Below are 25,192 nucleotides of genomic sequence, written 5' to 3' on the forward strand. Positions count from 1 at the left end.
GCACAAAATGTTGAACCCTTTCCCAGATATGTGCCTTGACACAATACTGTCTCAAAGCCTTCAACCTCGGGGCTTGGTTTTTGCTCAGACATGCACTGTTAACTGTGGGACCTTATATATACAGTTGTATGCCTTTCCAAGTCATGTCCAATCAATTGAATGTACCACAGGTGGACTCCAATCAAGTTGTAGAAACATCTCAAGGATGATCAATGGAAACAAGACGCACCTGAGCTCAATTTCGAGTCTCATAGCAAAGGGTCTGAATATTAATATAAAAAGGTATTTCTTATTTACATTAAAATCTAAAACCTGTTTTCACTGTGTCAAAATGTAATCCATTTTAGAATAAAGCTGTAACAAAATGTGGAAAAAGTCAAGTTGTCTGAATACTTTCCGAATGCACTGTAGACTTGCCATAACAAAGAGGTTGAATACTTATTGACTCAAGACAGCTTTTAATTTGTAAAACATTTTCTTTATTTTTTGAAAAACATAATTCCACTTTGACATTATGGGGTATTGTGTGTAGCCCAGTGGCAAAAAAATCTCAATTTAATCCATAACAAAATGTGACAACAAAATGTGGTAAAATTCAAGGGGTCTGAATACATACTGAAGGTACTGGATGTGTAGCTGAGGGTATTTTTGAAAAAAGTCTAGTAAGTGTGAAGAAACTCTAGGAAGTCAATTTGTCTCTTTGTCATTATAGTCTCAGACCACCTTTCCATACCCATTTATCTAAGCAGGGGTGTAACGCTCGTCGTTGGAATGAGGTGAGGACCAAAGCGCAGCGTGGTAAGTGTTCATCATATTATTTATTAAAACAGAGAACACTAAACAAAATAACAAAGGAGAACGAAACAAAACAGTTCTGTAAGGTGACATACACATAACAGGAAAATAATCACCCACACCACACAGGTGGGAAAAGGCTACCTCAGTATGATTCTCAATCAGAGACAACGAACGACACCTGCCTCTGATTGAGAACTATACCAGGCCAAACATAAAACCACAACATAGAAAAAAGAACACCCAACGCACACCCTGACCATACTAAAACAAAGACATAACAAAAGAACTAAGGTCAGAACGTGACAAGGGGAGGTTTCAAACACAATAAAAAAAACATAAGTAGCAAGATGTCAAAATGTACATATTGCAGTTATAAACTACTAGTGCCATGCTAAAAAAGCAGGCCAATGTCTATCCAATTACTTTGAATTGGGAAATTGACAAATTATATGAGATCAGTCAACATAACTATTGAGTTGCTTTTTCTGGAATCGCCAAGTCAATTATGACCTCCAGATCTCACAAATTGTTTCATGTAATTTCCCAAAAAGGAGCATGGAGCCTTTAACAGTCAAACCAGGCATTTTCTCCGTCTTTTGATGTGGGTTTGATGGCAGGTATCTGGGAAGCCTTAGCTCTGTTGACAGGCCTGCAGCCCTGACAGAACAACCCTTTCCCTGGTTAGGGCTTCTTGGCCCTGTAATTGATAAGAGCCCCGTTATATGTTCTGCTGTGTGTGAGAGGGACTGGGGAAATTATTAACCTCGCTTTATGTTTCTGACCTCTACCCTCATCTCCCGCGCTACGCTTTCCCATAGCTCCGCCACATAGCCTGTCCTGTCCTGTTTCCAAATAGTTCCCTTTTGAGTTTATTAGCAGACCAGGTGTGTAGTGCTGGGGGAGCACGAGAGAGCGGCACTACCTCCATTTTTTTCAATTTGAAAAAACACAGAAAATGTATTCTCATCCATTTTAAATTCATTTTAATTTAATTGCCACAAAAATTCCATGAAAAAATATATATTGGATTGGTTTGTCATTCTATAGGCTACAGCAGCCGAGAGATAGGTAAATTGTGGTTTTGTCCCTGTCTTCTCCCTGGCGGTGGCGAGAATCATGAAGAACTGTAGGTTGTGTGTGCAATGCGGAGGCCTGTTAGAGGCTTATGCTTGACAGCTTTGGCCAATCAGAACGTTGAAAGAAAATGTTTATTCACCGTGTCTGCCTTGATGTTCATAAAACTTCACCAACCCCCTCTCGCGCAGTGGAACCCAGAACAATGTGTGACCACTTTGTTACGGCGACATTGTTCTACCGAGGACACACAAACCAGTGGTCACCGCAAAGGCCAAGTTGGAAGTAATAATGCCTTTAAGTTATAGTTCTTTGCAATGCATTAATACACCACACCAAAAGCTTGATTTTATGTCTGTTTTAAACAAATTTCCTGCCATTCTACATATTAATAATTTATGTTCTCTAATTGTCAATTGATTTGATGACTTAATCCATGTAAATAAATTATATGAATCGATAGTTGTATTCTGTAAATAGGGTATATTGTACACGAGTTCAAGCTAATCAAATCAAAGTTTATTTAGCGCTCCAATAAATAAACACATCAAGATCTGTTGGCTATGAATAATAGTCCTTCTCATCCCTTATTATTATTACAAATAGAATATTTCTCACAATCGTGTGTCCATCCACGTCTGAGCAATGCCTGAGGACGTCGGGAGATGGCGTGGAAACTGGCCACTAGGGGCAACAGTAAGCGCTGTTACCTTCAAGTAGGTTTCGGTTATGCTACTGTGTTGCTAGGGTATCTGCCTCCGATTCCAAAGGTTACAAGTTCGAATCCAGCGATAGAAAGTTGTTTGAGAGTATTGTTTTAAGCCTATCCCAAACCTTACCCCTTACCTTAACCATTCGGAGTTAATGCCTAACCTTAAGATTCTGCAGTTAATGCTTAAACTTAACCTTATAAACGTCTAAATTTGACCTTTGAGAAACATGGATAAATGTCTAGTTCTCATAACATAACAGGATATAATAGCATAGCATAGTAGCCCTAAAAAGTTTTTACACCAAAAACACCTCATTTCTAATGAGATTATAGGATGGTTAGCTGAAGCTGAATAGTCAAAATATTCTCATGCACTAAAACTCAGAGTCACGAGACATGATTTAAACAAAGAAAGGCTAATAGCTTGTGAACACCATCTGCTCACAAAACAATCATTCAATTAGATCGAAAAGAATAGGCTATTCCCATGAAACTGATGGAGATCAATCAGATGATTGACATGCAGATGCAGTTTCACTGGTAAAACGTGAAGAATTATCATTCACGATGGACAGTGATGGTGGCCTATTTTAAAAGTAGGTATACCTAACTTGGTGTTTGAGGGTGTTAAAAATAGAACATGTTCTTGAGACAACATGTGTGGACATAGGCAGATGTTGCAATTGGAGGATGCATTTTATGCATATTCTATAACAGGGCCCTCCAACCCTGTTCCTGGATAGCTACCAGCCTGTAGGTTGGAGTGAAACCCTACAGGACGGTAGCGCTCCAGGAACAGGGTTGGAGTGAAACCCTTCAGGACGGTAGCGCTCCAGGAACAGGGTTGGAGTGAAACTCTACAGGACGGTAGCGCTCCAGGAACAGGGTTGGAGTGAAACCCTACAGGACGGTAGCGCTCCAGGAACAGGGTTGGAGTGAAACCCTACAGGACGGTAGCGCTCCAGGAACAGGGTTGGAGTGCCCTGTAAAGATAGGCTACATCTGCACTACAAGACAAACGGATGGATGGACAGATGGATACCCAGACCCCGCTAGGAATGGCCTTAACAGGTCCTGACAATGTAGTCACGATGATAGTCTATACTCAAAATGTGAGGCCTGGATACACTTTTTGTCTCCAATTGTGCCTGAGCAGAATTCTGAGGTAACTAGTATCTCATGTAACAATGGAATCCCAGCAATGCAATAGCGTTTCTCAGTTGACCCTGTTAGTCAACCAGGGTCCCCGCTATGTGCTTGTGGTGGATCAACCAGTGTCCCTGTTAAACACATAAAGCTATTCCACATTTTTCTCCTCACCTCAGAGATTTGAGGCTCTAATGTATTTGCAAGACAAAAGGGGAGAAGTAGCTCATTCGTGGGAGCAGCAGCATTCTTTGACCTGAGAGGAATCCAAAGCACTCTGGACTTACTTCCAAGTCAAAACAGCAACAAAGCTTCCATTGAAGGTGGAGAGATGATTGTTTCCTTAAGGAACCAAAATAATAGCTGAATGAGAAACGGATGTATTAAAATGGAGAATTCCTTGGTCTTTTTTATATACGAACCTTCCGATATTTACCTTTTGAAGATAATTGAGTGTTGTGAATAAAACCAATGAACTTACAATCATTTATTTGAATTGAAGTTGTCACACATACCTGACCTCTACTGAGAGTACTCCAATAAGTGCACTTCAGTTGGATCCAGTATGACACCTCATAGGTGTAACTTAGAATGAAACCAACATTCTTTTGTATTATGATTGCAGGAGAAATGTAAAATATGTTCTATTCCTTCCACTGATTCAGCAATAAGGAACTCCGAAAAGGCTAGAATGTCAAGAACAAGGGTGACAGTCCTCCAGAGTAAACTAAATTCGAGAGAAATATGAAGACCTGACCTTTTCCTTCAATCTCCTTGACTCCAAAGAGGAAACGTTAATATTGTGCCTCTCGGAAGTCCATGGATAGGCCAACTGATAGCTACCGTTCACCCAAAGCATTTTTCTGAATTTAGATAAATGTGAACACTTTACACAAAACAGCTTGAACACAGTAACAAGTTGTACCGACTTCACACGCAATTCAGATCACCAACAAAACAAAGCTACTTGACTGAATTCTGCAGTTATATTTTTGTACTTGTAGTTACTAACATCCATAAGGTACACATACAAAAGCATCATAATTTGCAGACAACAGATCCACTGTTGTCCAGATCAGATTTGAGTTATTTTATCGACATATTCTTTTCTTCAGACTGTGTGAATTTTCTTCAAGTGTTCTTATGAGGGGATAAGACACCAACAGTAGATTAATGAGGAGAGTTGTGTGAGTGAGTGAGTGAGTGAGTGAGTGAGTGAGTGAGTGAGTGAGTGAGTGAGTGAGTGAGTGAGTGAGTGAGTGAGTGAGTGAGTGAGTGAGTGAGTGAGTGAGTGAGTGAGTGAGTGAGTGAGTGCTGGTCAAGGGAGGGAGAAAACAGAACCACTATCTGATATCTGTCTGATTCAAACATTTTGTAATATACACTGCATACTGTAGACACGTAGATAGACATGATTCGAGGGAGAGAGAGTATGAGAATGTGATTGTACTCTGCCCTTCACAGGGCTCCAGTATACATTCCCAAAGGGTTGTGGGTCATTTTAGGCAACTGGGGGTGGGCAGAGGTCAAAGCAACCCGTAAGAGTTTCTTGGGCATGAAATGGATCCCGCTCCCCTGGACTGGAGGCAGCCCTTTGGTGTCTGTTTGTGATGCAACTTAACTCCTCCCTGTAGCAGGGCCCTGCAAGCTAGTTACTATGTCCCAGGCACTGAGAGGACCACTGCCATGACTGTGATAGGCAGGCCACTAAAACTCTCAGGAGAGACACTCTTTATTTCACACTGGTATTCCTGACACAATGTGTCACTCTGTGAATATATAGGTACAGTATAGGAGAGATATGAGTCACCTTCTCTACCCCAGTACTGGCCTCCACAAAGATTGGGACTGAGTTGTAGTAAGTGAGTCATACTCATTCAAGTCAAATCAGGTAACATTGACAATCGTTTCCCTAACTTGTCTAAGTTTACAGTCCTGCAATTAAAAGGAGAAGAAGAAGGCCACATTTTTACCAGGCAATATCACTTTTAAAAAAAGTCTGCCAAAGCAGCAGCTACTCTTTCTGGGGTCCAGCAAAATGAAGATTGTCTATACAATTTTAAAAACATTACATTCACAGATTTCACAACACACTGTGTGCCCTCAGGCCCCTACTCCACCACTACCACATATCTACAGTAGTAAATCCATGTGTATGTGTAGTGCGTATGTTATCGTGTGTGTGTGTGTGTGTGTGTGTGTGTGTGTGTGTGTGTGTGTGTGTGTGTGTGTGTGTGTGTGTGTGTGTGTGTGTGTGCGCGCGTATGTGTGTCTGTGCCAATGTTTGTGTTGTCATTGATTTTACCTTACTTTGAAACGCCTGAAATTTCAGAAACGTAAATAGCTCTCTCTGATGTGACCACCAATATCCATACTTTTAGCCATTTATATATTTCGAAAACCATTTGCCTGTATGCTTAAATGCAGCCCCAGGCACTGGAATTAGTCAGTCAAAAGAAACATAATCCTAAAATTGGAGGGATCACTCCGATTCGGATCCCTTTAATATGCAGTCGATCATTCAAATCCTATTTTCAACACAGGGTATTAGTGTGTCACGTCACATTCATTGAAGAGCTACATTTCCACAGAGCTCCACCTCTAACATAAGAGCAAGCTCCTCCCGAAAGCCTTATTCTTCGGGATATGGAAATAAAGAACTCCCAGTGCTGCTAGCTTTCTGAGGCCCTCCTGTTCCATGGGCTGAAATGTGGAGAGCACACAAAGTCTGTTCGTATTGACTGCATTGCGCAACTTAGCAACCATTAAATCTCTTGTTTGTTTGAGGGGAAAGCAGTACAGACAACAGTGTACTTTTGGCCCAGATCTAGCATCATATCCTGTACATTATATCCAGTACTCCAGAAGTTGTGTTTCAACATTCCACAGGTTTTCCAGAACTCAAGGCACAGCACTTTTGGTTTGAGGTGAATGGGTAATGAACGATAGGCCTACACATGTCAACAGAACCTAATACGGTAACAACCACTGAAATAAATTCACTGACACAGCCTTATCATCCTGTATATTATACTATCATCATTACCAAGACGTGTCAGACAAGAGAGTGTAAAACAGAGTCTTATGTGAAACTTCTCCAGGCCTCAGGAGAAGGGCAACATCCATCATAGTCAAAATGGTAAATAAACCACCCTCTTCCCCCTATTGGATGTTGATGTTTCAGCTGAAGGGATACTGGCAAACAGAGGTATTGGAGGATAGTTCTAGAGAGACTTTTTTCCTTATTCAAGGTTCCAGACCCTCGCCCAATCAGAGTGTGATGGGAAGCAGATGTCCCACTTCTTCAGCCCCATTAGACAAGATGAAGACTCATCCACGCTCCTAATAGCCCTTATTAACCATCAACACTCAAGCGCTTTCATTTGGCCAATCGGCTGTCCGAGTTAAAGACGTCAATTCACGCGATCCATCTGCAGGAGGTGGCAGGAAGCCATTCTGAGCGGCGCCAGTGTACGGTGTCCCCTCTTGCCCAAACTTTCAACTCCCTAATTATGCCTGAACTCCTAAAGGTAATACATGACCTTTAGCAAATGAGCTACTGCAATTCCAACTACCGTTGCCCTCCGTAGCCGATGAGAGAAATAGGGATATACAGTTTTCCCTAAATTTCAATGAAATATGTTGCTGTTGGCAGGCGTCCCAGCTCTGTTAACATAAGACCGTGCTCCCTGTGGTACTCTGGCTGTGGTCTGCTCTGATACCCACAGGATGTCTGGAGCGAGCAAAGGGGCCACTGTGAACGGTGCCAACATACAGAGCCCCTTAGGGCCTGGGGCCACACACTCACATTACACATGGTATCACGTTTTGGATCAAGTATCTTCATAAAGTATCTTCATAAAAATGAGGTAGGTATAATCAACCTCTCTGCACAGCCACAAGGGGCATATTTTGTTGTTATTGTTGAAAAATATATATGTCACGTTGAAGTAGCTCACTGTTGGGGTGGTTAGTTGATATTTTCCATTCATGACACAGCAAATTCTCAGAAGCATTAAAACGGTCAAATGCAACAGGCAGCAAGAACTCTGTAAATCTAGATAAATGTGGATAATCTCCATCGTACAGGGAGAGTAAAATTACTTGACACATATGTCTCATTATGACTGAAAACGCAGTGTTGTTTTAACAACCAATAACTTTTCATTGATACTTACCACACCGAAAGGGTCCGGCCGTGATGCCAATTAGGACATGATTAGCTTTCCAAGACAACAGCCTTTCTGTATTCTAAACAGTTCTCAGGCTTTCTGTATTCTAAACAGTTCTCAGGCTCTATTATATTTCATGCATAACTCAAAATGATGAAGTTATGAAATTCTCTGCATATACAGATAATAGAAGAGATATGGTCCCCTAAAACTCCTTTCCGAGCAGAGCCTGACTTTAGAAGTACTGTATTGTCATTTTTATTTATTTTTTACCTTTATTTAACTAGGCAAGTCAGTTAAGAACAAATTCTTATTTTCAATGACGGCCTAGGAACAGTGGGTTAACTGCCTGTTCAGGGACAGAACGACAGATTTGTACCTGGTCAGCTCGGGGATTTGAACTTGCAACCTTCCGGTTACTAGTCCAACGCTCTAACCACTGTGGCTTCCGTTTTATAGATTTTCTGTTGCTAGAATAGTTACATTGAAACAAGTTTGACACACAGGGACTAAAAATCTGTGGCAAATGTCTGAGGTTTGTGGTTGTGATCAATGTGTCAGCAGAAACTCAGATACACACACACACACACACACACACACACACTGTAGTTTGAGTGACTCGTGCAGTGAGCCAAAAAGATTTTATAAGTTTAGCTCAGACCAGTGCCAGCTATATTGCGATATTGGCATTCAAACATGGCTGAGATGTCTGCTTCAAAATCAATGGAAGTAATGTTGGAGCGTTTATCGGATATCTCTGCTTTGTTCAGACTGGAGTCCCATTGTATTGGGAATTCTGCCTAACTTCTGTACCATCTGGAGAACTACTGAACCCGCTCCAAATCCCATAACTGAATTTGAAATTGAAGCGTAGATGTTTGTGTTGGTTGGTCTCCATCCAGAGAAAATGATCAAATTCTTTGCTCTTGCTAAGTTTTACATTTTTCGATCTTCACATGCATAAGTGCATGAATGTTCATAGGCCAAACTTCTGTAATGTTCTCCGGAATACTGGAAAATAGCCCTGGTATTCCAGTATTCCTCTGAGAATGCAGGACAGGAGTTTGAAAATTGTATGGTCAAGGATAATTGAAACTGTGAGAGGGGAGATTTATTTAGGTATACTGCTCGGTCTTTTGCATATCTAATGGCACCTCCATTTCTTTGTTTATTTGTCAAAGTCAATGCAAAATATGCACACTGCAGAGTTGGGTATCAAGCTCAGTTACATTTACAGTCTACAGCCCTTGGCACGTTCCAACAAAACAAACCATACAGAGATACATTCATGTAAAAAATTCCTTAATGAATCATCTAGGGTCAGATCGCAGCAGAATGGCATTGTACTGTATTGGGTTTTCTACCCAGAATTAAACTTCTCCATGCTAAGACGGTGCATTTCTGTTTTCCTAACCAACTAGAATTGTCCTGGAGGCTCAGTGTACTACATCTAAATTTCACCTCTGTGTTTCCTGTCATGTTTTTATTTGTAGCAGCACAATTGGTGCTTCATGGTGGCCAACCCGAGCTGAATGACCATGCATTTCTTAAAGCCTACTCACACAACATACAGACCAAAAGCCAATGTGAAATTGGATACACACAGTGTAGCCCTATATGTACATAGCACCAGTGCTAATTCAAAGTCTGATTCACTGGTATTCATATCAGCAAAACAATCTTCAGATATTGCAGAGAGCATACTCTCTCTATTTGCTCAACCGTTCCTCAAATTCAATACGGAAATAACTGGTAGGAAGGCAAATAGCCATAAAGGCGTTTCCACCTGATTGGAGCATTGGGTTGGCTGTGAAAGTTCTACAAACAAGATGCTAACAAGTTTAGGATGTGACTGTTCGGTTGAAGATGGAGTAGAGGGATCGAGTGGCAGCAAGCTCTTTGGTCAGGACCAGACTTATGTAGAAACCAGATGGTCAGCTAGCTCCACTGTGCTCTGACTGCTCTCTGTCCACCTTTCTCCCTCATCTAGTCTCTGTCTGTAGCAGGCGACAGCCCTCCCCAAGTATGGCCACACACTGGCAGCTGCGCTGAAAACTAATCACAGGCGAAGAAAGTGGATCCGCCAACCCCTCTTCCTGTCAGCAGGGATATCAAGGTGAACTTGGGGACTCCTTAAATAACCAACCTCACGACCTCTTCACCCCCACCCCAGCGCAAAGATTAGAGGAAACCTCTTGTTTATAAGGGCAAACAGGGGTCTTGTTGAACTACATTATCATCTACAGGGAGAGTTTAAAAAAAATTTTTTTTTAAAGAGACTCTGGATTCACTGGCTTTACTGCACCGGGTTAATTTAGGTGCAATGTGTGTGCTCACTCCCAGCGTCTCGCTCTTTCTCCCTCCCTCTCTCTTTCTTTCTGCTGCTCTCTTTCTCACTTGCTCACTCTAAAACTCACTTGTTATGGCCATCACATGGTTGGAGAGGTACTTATACAATAGAACTCAAAGTATTCTTAAATGGAACAGAGCAGTATCCCTCAGGGCAGTTGTCTTGGGCCGTTACTCTTGATAGTCTTTCATGGTTGAGGGTTGAGAAGAAATGTAAAACTTCTCTTTTAGTCTTTTTAAGAAACATTTTTGTGTTGAAAATGCCTAACCATTTGTATAATCTATTTGCATACACTTCAAACAGACATACATACATACCCCACCAGACGCGCCACTATGGGTTTCTTCACTGTACCCAAACCAAAAACAGATTTAATGAGTCGCGCAGTTATGTATAGAGCCATGTCATTGTGGAATGCACTGCCACCAGAGGTTACACAGGCAAAAAGCAAGTTTGAAAAAAAAACATAAAAAACATATTGCATCTCTCTGCTGCTCCCTCTCTCACGTTCTGCTGAACCCTCTCTGCTGATCTCTCCCTCTTGCACACACTCTCTGCTGCTCTCCGTCTCCCGTTCTGCTGATCTCTCCCTCACACACACACACACAGGAGCTGCATTGGTCTGTCAGCGAGCGTGCTATAGGCATGCGCTGAGTGCCCAGCATGCCAGTTAGTCAATGAGCGCCACTACCCTGAAGAGAAACTGGCACTGGAGCAACACTGACAAGTGTTTGTACCTTGGGCAATAAAAAAAAATCACAATGTTTGTACATAGCGTTATCTCCCCAAGTGGTCCTTCACCTCCTCTAAACAAGTCCAATTTAGATTCATGGACAAGCATGCTAATGTAGACTCAATAGGAATGGACTGTCTTTCCAGAACGCTGACACATTTTGATATACAGGATGTGCATTTAACATCTGCATTTAAAAAACCATACTTTAAACATCTGAAAAAGAACAACTAAAATGACAACAATATAAATACAAATAAACTCTCTTAATATCATAAACAAAATAATACAAGGAAATAAAGAATATGCACTATGCTAATGTATCACATGGGGGTAGTGTTGGAGAGAGCTCTATCGGTGTCATGGAGAGATTTCTGGCGGTGTCCTGGAGAGAGCTCTGTCGGTGTCCTGGAGAGAGCTCTGTCGGTGTCCTGGAGAGAGTTCTGTGTGTGTCGTGCAGTTCTGTGCGTTTGTCTTCATGCCCGGCCTCAGGCCAGATAGTGGCTGTGTGAAGGACAGTGGGTGGCAGCGCCTGCCTGGCTGGCTCCCTCATTGCCCTGGACTCTGTGGGTGGCGTGGGTGGTGAAGGGGTAGAGCAGGGGTCAGCTAAGCCAACCATGCCAGGCTGCCAGCCCTGTGGCAAGGGGTTCTGATTACACCCTCTTCTGTCTCTGGATATGGATTCCCCTCGGACCCCGGCCAGGTAAACTGTCAAAGCCCGCTTCCCCCCTCTCGGGATGCAGGCTTTAAAGGCCTTTATCCTCTGCCGCCTTCCTGCTATCCCCCTTTTCCCCTGGATTAATCCTCCCAGATGGATGGGACAAGACCTTGTGCCCTGCTCTTTTCCAAAGCAATGTGGAGATGATAGATCCACTCTGGCCTGCCTGTCCCAGGATGTTGTCCAACCAGTGGCAGTGACATGCTCTTCCAAAGATAGAATCCCCCCCTTTACCCTTACATACACCCTCCCATCCCTCCGAGCTCAATGTTGGTCACTGTTGTGATTTCAAGCCACAAACCAGCTAAATCCAGGGAGTTAGCTTCTTTGGTGAAGCGGAAATGCAAATGACAAGAGGGGAAGGGGTGGGCTCGCTCGCTCTCTCTCTTTTCTCTTTTTGCAGACGTTAGGTCCGATGTGTTGATTCAAGTCAGCTCTGGAGTCAACTTTTGGAACAAGGGCCTGGATCAATCTCCCTGTCACAGACATTTTCCTACACTTTGACAGATTATTATTTACTTGTATTCATTCGGTACAAAATATGAATGAAATACATGAATGAATGAAAATATATATATATATATATATATATATATATATATATATATATATATACACACATATATATATACATACATACATATACATATATATACACATATACATATATATATACATACACACACATACACACAATATAGTTATAATGATTGAAATATTGATATACATGTATACATGAATGTTATTAATTTGCTACAAACGTGCACAAAGTCACCAGATCGCCATGTGCAACTCCTCTGACGGCATAGACATCGATGTCAACACCGTTGACGGCAGAGCCGATAGATACTCACGCACACATTTTTACACCCATAAATCAGAGGGCTAACATACACACGCTGTATTGTCCGCGCATGAAACAACACAAATGCTTCACTCCCTTTGTCTCTCTGTTTATCTGACTGTGACATGAAACTCCCTGCTGTCCCTGTTACCAAGATCATCTCACATTAGCATTATGCTGATGAGCATTTCTCCTTGAATTACCTGTACATTTACATACATTTGAGAATGTTTTATTTTCATATTCATAAAATCATATTTATGCAACTGGGGGACTTCACTGTGATAATCAATTCACCACAGCTATGTGAAATAGTTCAGCTAACACATTTCCAAAAATCCAGAATAAACACCACAAACATCCAAGCCATTACAAATAACAATTTGTGAATGACCAGCCAACCAAAACAACAGTCTCAGAGCCGAGGGCTTTGTGAAATACGTTAATCCATGCTGCTAAGAATACGACTATCGCTCTATTTGGCATTGGTCAATATGTGACCATTAACATGAGGTAATGGGAAGGTGACACATGGGTCTTACTGACCCCCTCGCCATGTTTCGCTATGGCAGCATGTGATGCTTATTAGACACTCAGGGATGTACAGTACACATCTCCACATACTCAGACGATTCATGGGCACAGTTCAGCCATTGGCCATGTCTGACTTTTTATATCCAGGAACTTGGTATTAGACAACATTAGAGAGTCGTCAGTGTTATAACGGCAATGAGGAGTTGAGTCACAAATTGTTATAAAAATATATCATAATCATGATACTTAGCGTAAATGAAAAGTGAAATGTTTAAAGCATGCTAACTACCCAGCTCCGTTTAGCATGTCCCACGAGAGGATCTTTTTTCTCAACTTCTCACAAACATGTCAAGCCGTAATTAATGCCTCGTGTCCTTCGAGTGAAGTACTCACTCTGACCACAGTTCAAAAGATTCCACTCAACAGCACACCGTACATAGATCATTTACCACCTTTGCACCAAAGGTACAACTATGCAGACTTTACAATGATAATTTCCTTTCAGTCAAGTGAAGCTGACAACCAGGTCACAATCAATCAAATACTACATCTGTACATCTGTTGACGTTTGAGGGACAATTGGAGAGCTCTTCAGGACGAAAGCGTTCCTATTCAGTTAACATAGCAACCACTACTTAAATAAACAAAAGAATTGGAGCCATGTGGACACTGTGTGCCACCCTGATTGGCAGGGCCAGGATGGACACTGGGAGCACTGTATAGCCATATTTTCACTGTCTTCAGGAAGTATTCACACCCCTTGACTTGTTCCACAGTTTGTTGTGCTACAGCCTGAATTTTAAATGGATTAAATTGAGATTTTTCTTGTCACTGACCTACACACAAAACCCCATAATGTCAAAGTAGAATCATGTTTTAAGACATTTTTACTAGTTGATTTAAAAATGAAAAGCTGACATATCTGTATTCAACCCCTTTATTGTGGCAAGCCTAAATAAGTTCAGGAGTAAAAATGTGCTTAACAAGTCACATAATAAGTTCTATGGACTCACTCTGTGTGCAATAATAGTGTATAACATGATTTTTGAACAGCTACCTCATCTCTGTACCCCAGACATACAGATAATTGTAAGGTCCCTCAGTTGAGCAGTGAATTTCAAACACCGATTCAACCAAAGACCAGGGAGGTTTTCCAATGCCTAGCAAAGGGCACCTATTGGTAGCAGACATTGAATATCCCTTTGAGCATGGTGAAGTCATTCATTACACTTTGAATGGTGTATAAATATACCGACTACAAAGATACAGGCGTCCTTCCTAACTCAGTTGCCGGAGAGGAAGGAAACAACTCAAGGATTTCACCATAAGGCCAATGGACTTTAAAACCGTTACAGAGCCGTGATAGGAGAAAACTGAGGATGGATAAACATTGTTGTTACTCCACAATACTAACCTAATTGGCAGAGTGAAAAGAAGGAAGCCTGTACAGAATAAAACATATCCCAAAACATGCATCCTGTTGCAACAAGGAATAAAAGCAATACTGCAAAAGATGTGGCAAAGCATTAACTTTTTGTCCTGAATACAAAGTGCGATGTTTGGAGGAAAATCCAATACAACACATTACTGAGTACCACTCTATATTTTCAAGCACAGTGGTGGCTGCTTCATGTTGACAGAGCTTGAAGAACTTTGAAAAGAATAATGGGCAAATGTTGCACAATCCAGGTGTGGAAAGCTCTTAGAGACTTACCCAGAAATACTCACAGCTATAATCGCTGCCAAAGGGAATTCTACAAATAATTGACTCAGGGGTGTGTATACTTAATGTGAATTAGATATTTCTGTATTTAATTTTCCATAAATGTATTTTTTAAATTCAGGCTGTAGCACAACAAAATGTGGAATAATTTAAGGGGTATGAATACTTTCAGAAGGCACCGTACATACACATATCCCACAATGCATTGCTTCAGAATCCTGGTGGCAGGCTGCAAAGGGACAACAGCCACACTGTCCTGATGAACCGAACCGGGGCATCTGTCATTGTTAAAGGGCGACTGCACTTCCTGATTTGGCCTTGTTTTTCCTCAATGACCATTAAGAATTGCTAGCTGCCATTACTGAAGGCAAACAAGAGTGGTCTTGGAGGTGTGGTTTGATGTGGGTGTTTCTTGGGTGTGCCTTTGCCATTCAAGTTGAGGACTTCTCCCCTCCTGACTGACTCACCATGTCGAGATAGTCAGCTAATTCAGTTCCATGTGTAGGCTAAAGCCGGCGCTGACCTTGTGTTTAGCCAAGCTGACAGCAGCTAGCTAGCATAGCTTGGTGATGGCTACAGCTGGCTATCCTATCTCGCATATATTTCTCTGTCAATTGAGTTATGGCAAGACAGCGAGAGTCAGTGTCTGGAATGTGTTTCATAAGACACGCGTTCTACAACGTATTGCTACTAAAGTAGCTTGCAACTTGTTTTCAACGTTTCATCATGTCATGTAAATACATGTTAGTGCGAAAACGATAAACTATAGCGAGTTGAATGCCTGCGGTCCTCAGTCAGCTCAGCTGTCCGACAACACAATATGCTGGCTAGTTTTGTCTAGTCTCATCTCTCCTTATGTCCACTGTTAGGTCTTTCCCGGAAGACAAATCCCATAACTAATATCCCTATAGGTGTAGGCTACATGTGGACATTACACAAACATTGTCCAGCTTGACTGTAGATACATCAACAACAAAAAATGTATTGATGTGTTCGTGTTACAAAGACAAAACATTTTCTGATGAAAAAATCATATTGATGTGCTTATAAAGACTGTTTTCCTACACTTAACCTAACAAATCAAACTATGTTGTGTGTAGATTACAACTTCAGTTGCCATTCTAGTTCTGGTTAGACATTTCCATTATTATGGTCTATTTTCCCAAATCTAAGGATTTGTCTGTGTAACACCCTGACACGCACAGCTCTCTGGGTGAGGTTCTGTCTTCAACTCTCCAGTAGGCGATGAAGTCCCTTCCATCTACGTAATGTATCACAAGTTATGGACTTCTGCACTCAGGTGGCAGGAGGGGTGGAGTGGTTGACACTTCATCCTGGATATGAAAGAATTTGCCTCACGGTTCCAGCAGAACTGCAATGACATTCAGTCTCATGGGATGGGTGGCCAAAAATAACTGACTGAAAGCCAAACCTCCAATATGACCATATTGAGGCATATGTCACGGTGCTTGTATGCTACATTTTTTTATTTAACCTTTATTTAACTAGGAAATTCAGTGAATGACAAATACTTATTTACAATGACGGCCTAGAAACAGCGGGGTTAACTGCAGAAAGACAGATTCTTACCTTGTCAGCTCGGAGATTCGATCTAGCAACCTTTCGGTTACAGGCCCAACGCTCTAACCACTAGGCTACCTGCCACCCCAAAGTTTAGTTCCCTGACCGGGAATCGAACCCGGGCCATGAGAGTGCCGAATCCTAACCACTAGACATGCCACTGCCTACTTCATTTGTTAATTTATTAAACAAGACAGCTCATGGTCCAGTGCCTTTATCACAGTCAACACACCTATATTTAAGCTTTAATTAGCTTTATTTTGTTATAATTTTTGGGAGGGGCAGCCAAATCTCTGCAGGCCCACCCACCAACAAATGTCTGGCTATGCTACTGTTTGGAACTGTTGTCTTCATACACTGACAGCTTAGGTCAGCAAACCAAAAGTACATTTTCACATTAAGTATATTCAGGAATGGTTAGCCTAATGTACTTAGAAAACATAGATTTTGAGAAAAAGTTGAAATACTTCCAAAATAAAAATGGAAACAAGGCCTCAGATGTACATTTAACAGCAGTTTTTGAAATGAGTGACCAGAAACTGCCAAACAGTCTGCCCAGGCCATAAAACACAAGCCATCTGGGATGGCTCCAGTTAAAAGGCTCTCACACCTGAAAAGAAAGGGTTGCTCTCAGAAGCTCTGACAGCGCGTCCACCTTAACTGGTTTTCACGGAACCTCCGAAGACACTTACCGGTCAGTTAAGACCCTGACATCCTATTGACAAGACCAATTAGCACTAATGTGTGTACGCTCTCACCTCCGCTGGTTCTCACAGGCCTGTTCCGCATAGGCCCACTCATTCACAAACACACACATACACACACACACCACACACACACACACACTCTTTACTACTTAATGACTGACACCTGGGGGCTTGAGCAGAGAAACAGCAGGTGGGCTTAGTGACAGAAGAACCTTTACCAATACAAGTGTTCCATCTGCTCCTGCCACACACTCTACTGCTCATCCTGTGTCTCCTTGACCTGCTGCCACTCCCCCAGTACTCTCTCCCTCTCTTTGTGTGTGGGCGGCGAGAGGTGTGCTGGAGTCAGAGCAGATCCCCACCAGCTGCAACCTGTTCCATAATCAAGACCTCTACAAATACTCAGCCCTGCCACTTCCACACTGCCAGATCGTAATCTCTGCTCAGTCAGTCTACGATTATATCTGTTTGTTACTATTTAGATCCTGTTATCCTGTTGCACCTGTTTTCCTTGCTTCACGCTGTTTTCCTCTCCGCTACAGTTCCTGCCCGCTCTGACTCTGGTCCCTGTCTCCAGTTCCACGTATCATCATCCTGCTACTCTGTCCTGGATTCCCCACTCTACTGCTCCCTTGGATTCCCATCCGGACCTGCTTACCCTGTTCCAAACCCTCTTGTTCCAGCCTCAGCCTCTGCACCTGGTTCCCTGCAACCCACCCAAGCTAACCCTGACAGGCACTTCATCTTCCCCCTGCGTTTCAATAAATACATTGGTTACTTCATCCCAGTTTCCTCTTCTGAGTGTGCTCTTGGGTTCCCCTGTTCCACTCCGCGTAACAACAAGTTTTCCTTGTCAGACACGATGCTTCATGTTTGTTAACAATCCCAATTAAGATGTTCCAGAATGTTTGGTACTAATGGAATATATGCCGTAGGTGCACAACTCTCTGAGGCATAGTTTTCCAAAGGAAGAAATACGAATGCTTTTTCTTGACAGTCATTGCTGTTCTGTTCAGTCCACCCATAATATAACTACAGGGTTAGTTGTGTAGCGGATGTGGCTAGTTATCAGTGGGCTGCCGTGCCCTGTCGTGCAGCCAAGGAATGCCCTCGTCACACCAGCTTGCATCATGACCCAACGGGACACAAAATGCCTACGCCGCCAACCACTGCCAACTGTGCCCAAAATACACCTACACCTGTCGTCATAATGAAGCTAGCCTGAGGGCACGTGCAAAAGGATAGCAAGATTTGGCATGTACAGTATCAAGTGTACACATAGTATATACCAGTAAAACCTGTTGGATCCTTGCATCTGTCGCCCCTCCTAAAACTCAGACAATGAATCCTGCATTGTGCGTCAGTGCCATAGCTGCTGCATCAATAAAATCCTCCTTACTTGCTTTGATCTTGTCTGTCTTTTCACCCTCCAACCTTGCTGTGATGTTTTTAGTGTTTGCACGGTTTGCTTCGTATCTCTAATGGCTGTCAGTTACACACGTTCAACAACAGAAGCATGCACAAACATGCACACAAGGTATCAGTATCCAACATCAATCATAAAAGTGTCCTTACGCGCACAGAGTGCTATTAGGCAACTGAGATAACCTCATTTAAACTCCTTATCTCATCGTCCACGTGTGGTATTAGTGGTGCACACTATTCCCATTGACAACCTAAGTGCAGTGAATGACCACAATCAAATATATAACACGAATAAAGAAAATTGTTGAATGAAATGTTGCTACAGCAATACCATTATACAAAAAAATACATGCTATTAGAGATGTTTAAAGATCCTTGTATGGTAGCCTGAACCCAGATCTGTTTGTGCTTTTGCCTACTCCATTGTCATTGTCTACAATTCCATAAGAAGTTGGTAAGTGAGCAGAAGCAGACTGGCACCAGGCCACACAGATCTCACCATCCCTACTCAGATCTCACCATCCCTACTCAACTCTCACCATCCCTACTCAGATCTCACCATCCCTACTCAGATCTCACCATCCCTACTCAACTCTCACCATCCCTACTCAGATCTCACCATCCCTACTCAGATCTCACCATCCCTACTCAGATCTCACCATCCCTACTCAGATCTCACCATCCCTACTCAACTCTCACCATCCCTACTCAACTCTCACCATCCCTACTCAACTCTCACCATCCCTACTCAACTCTCACCATCCCTACTCAACTCTCCACCCTACAGCAGCGGTTTGCCAAATGTAAACGCCCCTCCCACGCTTACATATTCAGGGTAGTGACCCATTTAAGCAGGGCAACTGAGCTCGCCCAGAGGGGTGAAACCAAAGCGGGATTTGAACAGCACAGATTAGTCGCGGTGGATAAAACCCTTGATTATGCCTGAGCACAGCTGTAGAGGTGTGCTCGAATCAGTCAAGTGTGAGGGATCGGAGATGAGAGTTGGCGGGACAGAGGCTTAGGCTTACCTGGTGGACAGACGCAGCTATGGGGTGCTTCTCTGGCCTCTCGTGTTTTAGGAAGTCGAGCCGCCAATTTCTGCACGTTGGAGAAAAAAAACGGAAGAGAATGTTAGTCTGTGGATGGTGATGAATCAGAGTTCAAAAGCACATCAACCTAATTATCAAATGACAAAGACCCCTCTCATCTTTAATCAAGGTATCAAAGTTTGACAATTGACCTCATTAGATAAACAAACACAGTTTGCTTTTCAACCCTAAACTAACACAGAACCTCCAGTACTGTCCCACTGCATAGCAGTCAGGGACATTCATAGTACTTACTATCAGAGGCATGCCACGTGTGCTGTTTAGAGGCCTCAAACAGGTGCTGGAGTTGACATGTTATAGTTATGAGTGTTCTGTAATTCTAAGCATTGGGTACAGTAAATGTACTGTGTATGTTACCTCAATGTTCCTATCCGGCCTCTAACCAAGATACTGCACTAGAGACTCTGGAATGGAGCAAACTGGCCATGGAAAAGGGAATCCATTCTTGGTATCAACTTAAAATTTATGAATGTGTTATAGCTCTTCCGTACATATCACTGACTCAGGTCAGCATGGGAATACGCGGTTACGGTCATGTCAAGCCAGCCAGACATGCTCCTAAAATGTGGCTGGCTGGCTGGCTGGCTCCAGATAGCATAGGGTTGGAAGTAAAGCGCTCCGTCATTCAAAACTCTCATGCGAAATCCATCTCAACTGGCTTTTGACATATTTCTCTAAACCGACTTTAAATTAATCATGAATGGGTCCAGGAATGTATTTTGTTGATACTGGCAAGCCTTTCTCTCAGACTCAGCTGGAGATCTCTTTAAAAAAAGACCAGCTACAATGAGAGGTACATGTTCTCCAGGCATTTTCTCTACTGATCTCTGAAATGCCAAGCTAAACTTTAAATAAACGAAATACCAACATTTCTAAAGAATTCTCCCACCTGGATAATGGAAAGAAAATAAGACAATACGTAGTGCTGACGGTCCAGAATCTCATCTGTCACGTGACACTAAAAGCTTCCGAAACCACATCAAAGGTCACAGTTGACAACCACAGCCACTTTAAATCTCAATGAATAGAGAAGTCTGCTGGGAGAAGAAAAATATGTAATTACAGGACTTCAAACGACCAATATTAAGCAAATTTACAGGCATATCTTTATTTAGATTAAGAATGAATAGGGTGGTCTCTTTACTAGCAGACTGACTTGAGAGTGATAACAGGCATCATGATGTGGATAGACGGATGGTGAGGTGTTATGGTGCAGACATGACAGCTGAGGCTCTCGCTCCTTTTGGGTTAAGGGGAGAGAGAAAGAGAGGGTAAAGAGGAAGGTGCATTCCCCGCCTCTCTGCCTCCCCACTTTAATGGTAACACGACGCCAGAGTTTTTGATCTGGTTTTAATATTCTATTTTAAAAAGGATGACAAAACATTTTACAATCCCAAAGTCAGATTAATATTAAGACCCTCTGACTTTGCTGCCCAGGGGCCCTGCTATGGAGGCACTATACTGAGCGCTGTCCTCCTGTCCTGTGGCTACATCTCTGTTACTGGAATGAGGGACTTTGGGGCGTATTCTCCATAGCTCTGCTGTGAAACCTATACCCCACTTGACTCTCACTGATTTCTCTAACAGACGTGCCATTAACACATTGGTATCATCAGTCACATGGTCTTAAATCATTTAACACCAGGACATAAAGTACATTACTGATCATTTTGTTCTAATCAACAATCTTTGCGTTGTTTCCATGTGTCATAAAGAGATGAATCTCCACACTCGTTTGCCCTCTATAAATTCTGCTCCCTACGGACCCAACGGACACGCCAAAAGATCCACAGGTGTAGATTGTTAAATGAGCTGTAAAAGGAACTTCTTTGCTTGCTGAAGGACCCTAACTCTACCATACACACTTAGAAAAAAGGGTTCCAAAAGGGTTATGCAGCTGTCCCCATACGAGAACCCTTTTAGGTTCCAGGTAGAACTATTTTGGGTTCCATGTCGAACCCTCTGTGTTCGGGTTCTCCTATGGGGACAGCTGAATAACCCTTTTTGGTTCTATATAGCACCTTTTTTCCCTTAAGAGTACACATCTACAATACACAACATTTTCCTTAGGGCCTGTGGTTGTTTGGAAATGGCTTGGTATCCAGAATATTGATATACAAGAAGAGAATTGTAAAGTGATTCCATAATGCAGAAAGTTAGAGAGTTCATTCTTATCCACTTCTGCAGAAGTCTCAGCCCTGATCCTTCACTTAGACCTGAACCCTCTTACTGCTAAATCCCCGTGAGAGGTTGAGCTCCGGTCTCGGCCTCAGCCCTACAGTATATGGCTTTGACTCTATCATGCAACTTTACTCTGAGAAAGCACAGAGGCGTCCCCTAGAGTGTGTTGTTTTTATTACCTTGTCTTATTAGTGCATGGAGCATTTATCCCCACTACTCTGCTGTCGCATTCTGCTCTATCGGACTGCAGCAGTAGATTACATGCAGAGAGATGGCAGGTGGCTGTGTGCTCAGTGCTCAGCAATGGTCTGGCTGCCCAGAGAACCTCAACACCACATCTAGTTTACACACTGTGGGGTGACAGACCAGCAGGGACCAGAGCGAGGAAACCTGGGCAAGGGGAGACGTATTTCTCACTTTTCTACACCTCGGAATCTGGACTGAAACTCACACGAGCTTGAAGAGGGAGAAATGTGCGCTAGGCCTCTGTCAAACCTACGGAGAACACTTTGTGGTCAATTTTAATGTTGAACAGGCCAGGTTTAGGGTGATGTGTTCAGGGGGTGTCAGAGCATTTTTGGAATGAGTGTCTCTCAAGACTCTTGATTTGTGTTTCAATCAGTGGAATAAATGTTATATTTCTACAGGAGTGGCTTAAACTGCATAGAAAGGAAGCTCACAAGTCATTTTTACCATACAGCTGTGCTTTTTCAGAGCAATACAGAGATACAGAGCAGGAAATATGTATAATATTTGAGCAACAAAAATTAGAATACAAAAACATGAACCACGTACATTATCCAATAATGTATGCAATATTACCTCAAAAATCTGAATGTGAATAGTGAGTAATAATTTAGGCCTGTGCAGCTACATTTTCCAGAGAGGATTTCAACGTGTACTAGATTATTTATTTTTTAACTGTTGGAGGCTCTGGAATGTGTTGTGTGAAACAGGCAAAAGCTGTCAGCAAAAAGCGGTCACATCTGCTGTTCCGTCACATTAATAATGTGAATTTATATAAACAGATCTAAACAGCGAGACTGGAGGAAGATTATGGTTATGATTATGGGCCCCACCAGCTCATTGCTACATAGCAGATATTCACTAACTACAAGAATGATAAGCAATGTATCAAACCAATAAGATCATTGGGTATTTGTGACATGCACAATGTCAAGTCGGCAAATTCCAAAAGCTGATATTCACTTTCACTGTAGGCTCTCTTTTCTAACGCACCGTGAGAGGTTTCGCTCTTATTAATCTTGGATTTCAAGGATACAATCTGTGTTGTTCATTTTCCATAGGAACACATACATTTGTATCCTAAAAATAGAGTGTGGTGACCGTGATTGCAGTGGGTAAAAAGAGTCTTCTTTATGCACCCCTTTGAGGTGCACTGCAGTCTCTACAATAAGTGCATTTACAATGATGTCCCGAGTAAAAGTGGAGGGGAACATAACAAAGGTAGGCTAAAGTAAACAAGGGAAGGGAAAACAGGGGCACTGCGGGACTTCAATCACAAGATAAGAGGTTGTTGGTATAGCTGTGGAAGTGGTTAATTAAAGGCCAGCGCAAGGGCGCGTTGAAAAGCAGATTTTAAAACAACAGATGGGATCCCAGAGTCATTCACAGTCCTGTTATCTAAACTATGGTGATGTCCCAAAGACGTACGAAAATTCTCCTCCCATTCGGTTTCAATTTAGGGATAAACTAGACTTTGAACTAAAGCCAGCGTGCTATGGATGTGACGCGCTTTTCCATGCATGTGCTTTCCATCGGAATCTAGAGGTAGCCAATGAGAGTGCATGTGATTAAATGCAATATTAAATGTATGTATCCGCAAATTAATATCTTTCTTGCTAAAAAGTATTATAAACAAACTTATTTGTACTTTGGACATTATATTCTCGTGCATGTTAACATGAGCAGCTGGTCTAATACCAATCGGAACTGCCGCGGCTTCAACCACTTATGGAATGAGTGAGAGACATCGATATGCGGGGTAGGCTACACATCCTATTCATGCCCTTTAAAATAAGATATGTAAACAAAATACACAATATGATTTTTAGAAAGTAGGCTCATCAATATTTTCAGTAGCATGACCAAAGGAATGAATAAATAGTAATTTAAAATGTTTCCCCACATGTGTGAAACATATTTTCATAACCTATAGCCTAATCATTTGAACAATGCTACAGTAAGTAAGCCTACAAAAGTAAGAATATGGATAAGTACATGTTTAATGTGGAATAATTTGGCCATAACCCTTACCTCTTCCAGAATCTGATCTATTCGGCCAAAGATAACTGGTTCCACCTGCTCGAGTGAGATCCACGCGGAGACCTGAGTATCTCTCTGTTTTTCCAAGTTTAGGATCCTGGACTGAAGCTCCGAGGTTCTCAGGTAAACGAGAATGCAAAATCCAAGAGACAATACAGAGAATACGATGCCGACAGTTATACCTGACAAATCTTTCCAATTCCTCCAAAAGCGTTTTTTGCAAGGGTGCTCACTGCAAGTCCTGCCTACACTTCTACCAGCAACTCCCCACTTTTGATCTTCTTCCATGTTTGTTGTGTTTATTAGATTTTTATCCACAACGAAATTCCAACATTCATCGGGAGAAAGGTGAAAAGCGAATTGTAAGGGATATATATCCTTACGACCTAACTTTTGACAGGGGAGTTGCCTTGGGCAAGTTGCAGCTGTCCTCTTCTCCAACCACCTTACTATATTCAGATGAGTGTCTATATCAACGTATTATGAGGCATTCTGTAGATTTGGATCAATCAATCAGTCATGTCCGATTTGAAAGGGAGCTTTATTCATTTGCCTTGTGGTTCAGCGTTGCCATTTGACGAGATCTTCAAAGCGGTCCTGCAGTGTCCCAGACGACAGTCTATCTAGCCGTCTATCTCTGCAAGATCACCAGAGCGCTCTCTGAACAGCTGAAACCCGACCCACTCACTCGCCTCTGCTCTAAAGTGGTTATCGTGGGCCTTTTGCGCCACTGTAGAGTTAGTTGCCTACATGCTCCTCCTATTAGTTGATTTAGGCTAAATGTCGGGGCGGGATTCACGTCGGTGTTGCTGCCCCAGTTGATCCAGCACTAGCGGAGGATATTTTTAGGTCTGCACAGTCTAGCTGCGAAGGGAACACGCTAACCCCTTGCTCACCGAAGTGCACGCTGTAGACTCTCTTAAATAGGCCTATATGGTTAATCGAATTGCCTACGGATTTTGTTGGCCTATGCCGAGCCCTATGTTTGATTAAAATGAAGGGGAATTCCAACACCAACCTGCAACCCAGTCACTGTTCAAAGGTATTCTCCTTCTCAGGTGTGTTCCAACTGTCATGTTTCTTCACACATTAAAGTAAC

At 42.3% G+C, this 25,192-nt stretch overlaps 1 long non-coding RNA gene across 1 annotated transcript in view; it reads right to left on the reverse strand.

Moving 5' to 3' along the window:
• LOC135510960 (uncharacterized) overlaps nt 1-24,865 on the reverse strand; it is a 48,938-nt gene extending 24,073 nt beyond the window's left edge. Inside the window, exons 1-2 of the long non-coding RNA XR_010451192.1 lie at nt 24,085-24,865; nt 19,546-19,615 (exon numbers count right to left, since the gene is read on the reverse strand). This is a non-coding gene — a long non-coding RNA (uncharacterized LOC135510960). The remainder of the gene's footprint in view (nt 1-19,545; nt 19,616-24,084) is intronic.
• Between the last annotated feature and the right edge of the window lie 327 nt (nt 24,866-25,192).

The sequence above is a fragment of the Oncorhynchus masou genome, chromosome 23 (assembly GCF_036934945.1).
Source record: "Oncorhynchus masou masou isolate Uvic2021 chromosome 23, UVic_Omas_1.1, whole genome shotgun sequence".
NCBI classification, from domain to species: domain Eukaryota; kingdom Metazoa; phylum Chordata; class Actinopteri; order Salmoniformes; family Salmonidae; genus Oncorhynchus; species Oncorhynchus masou.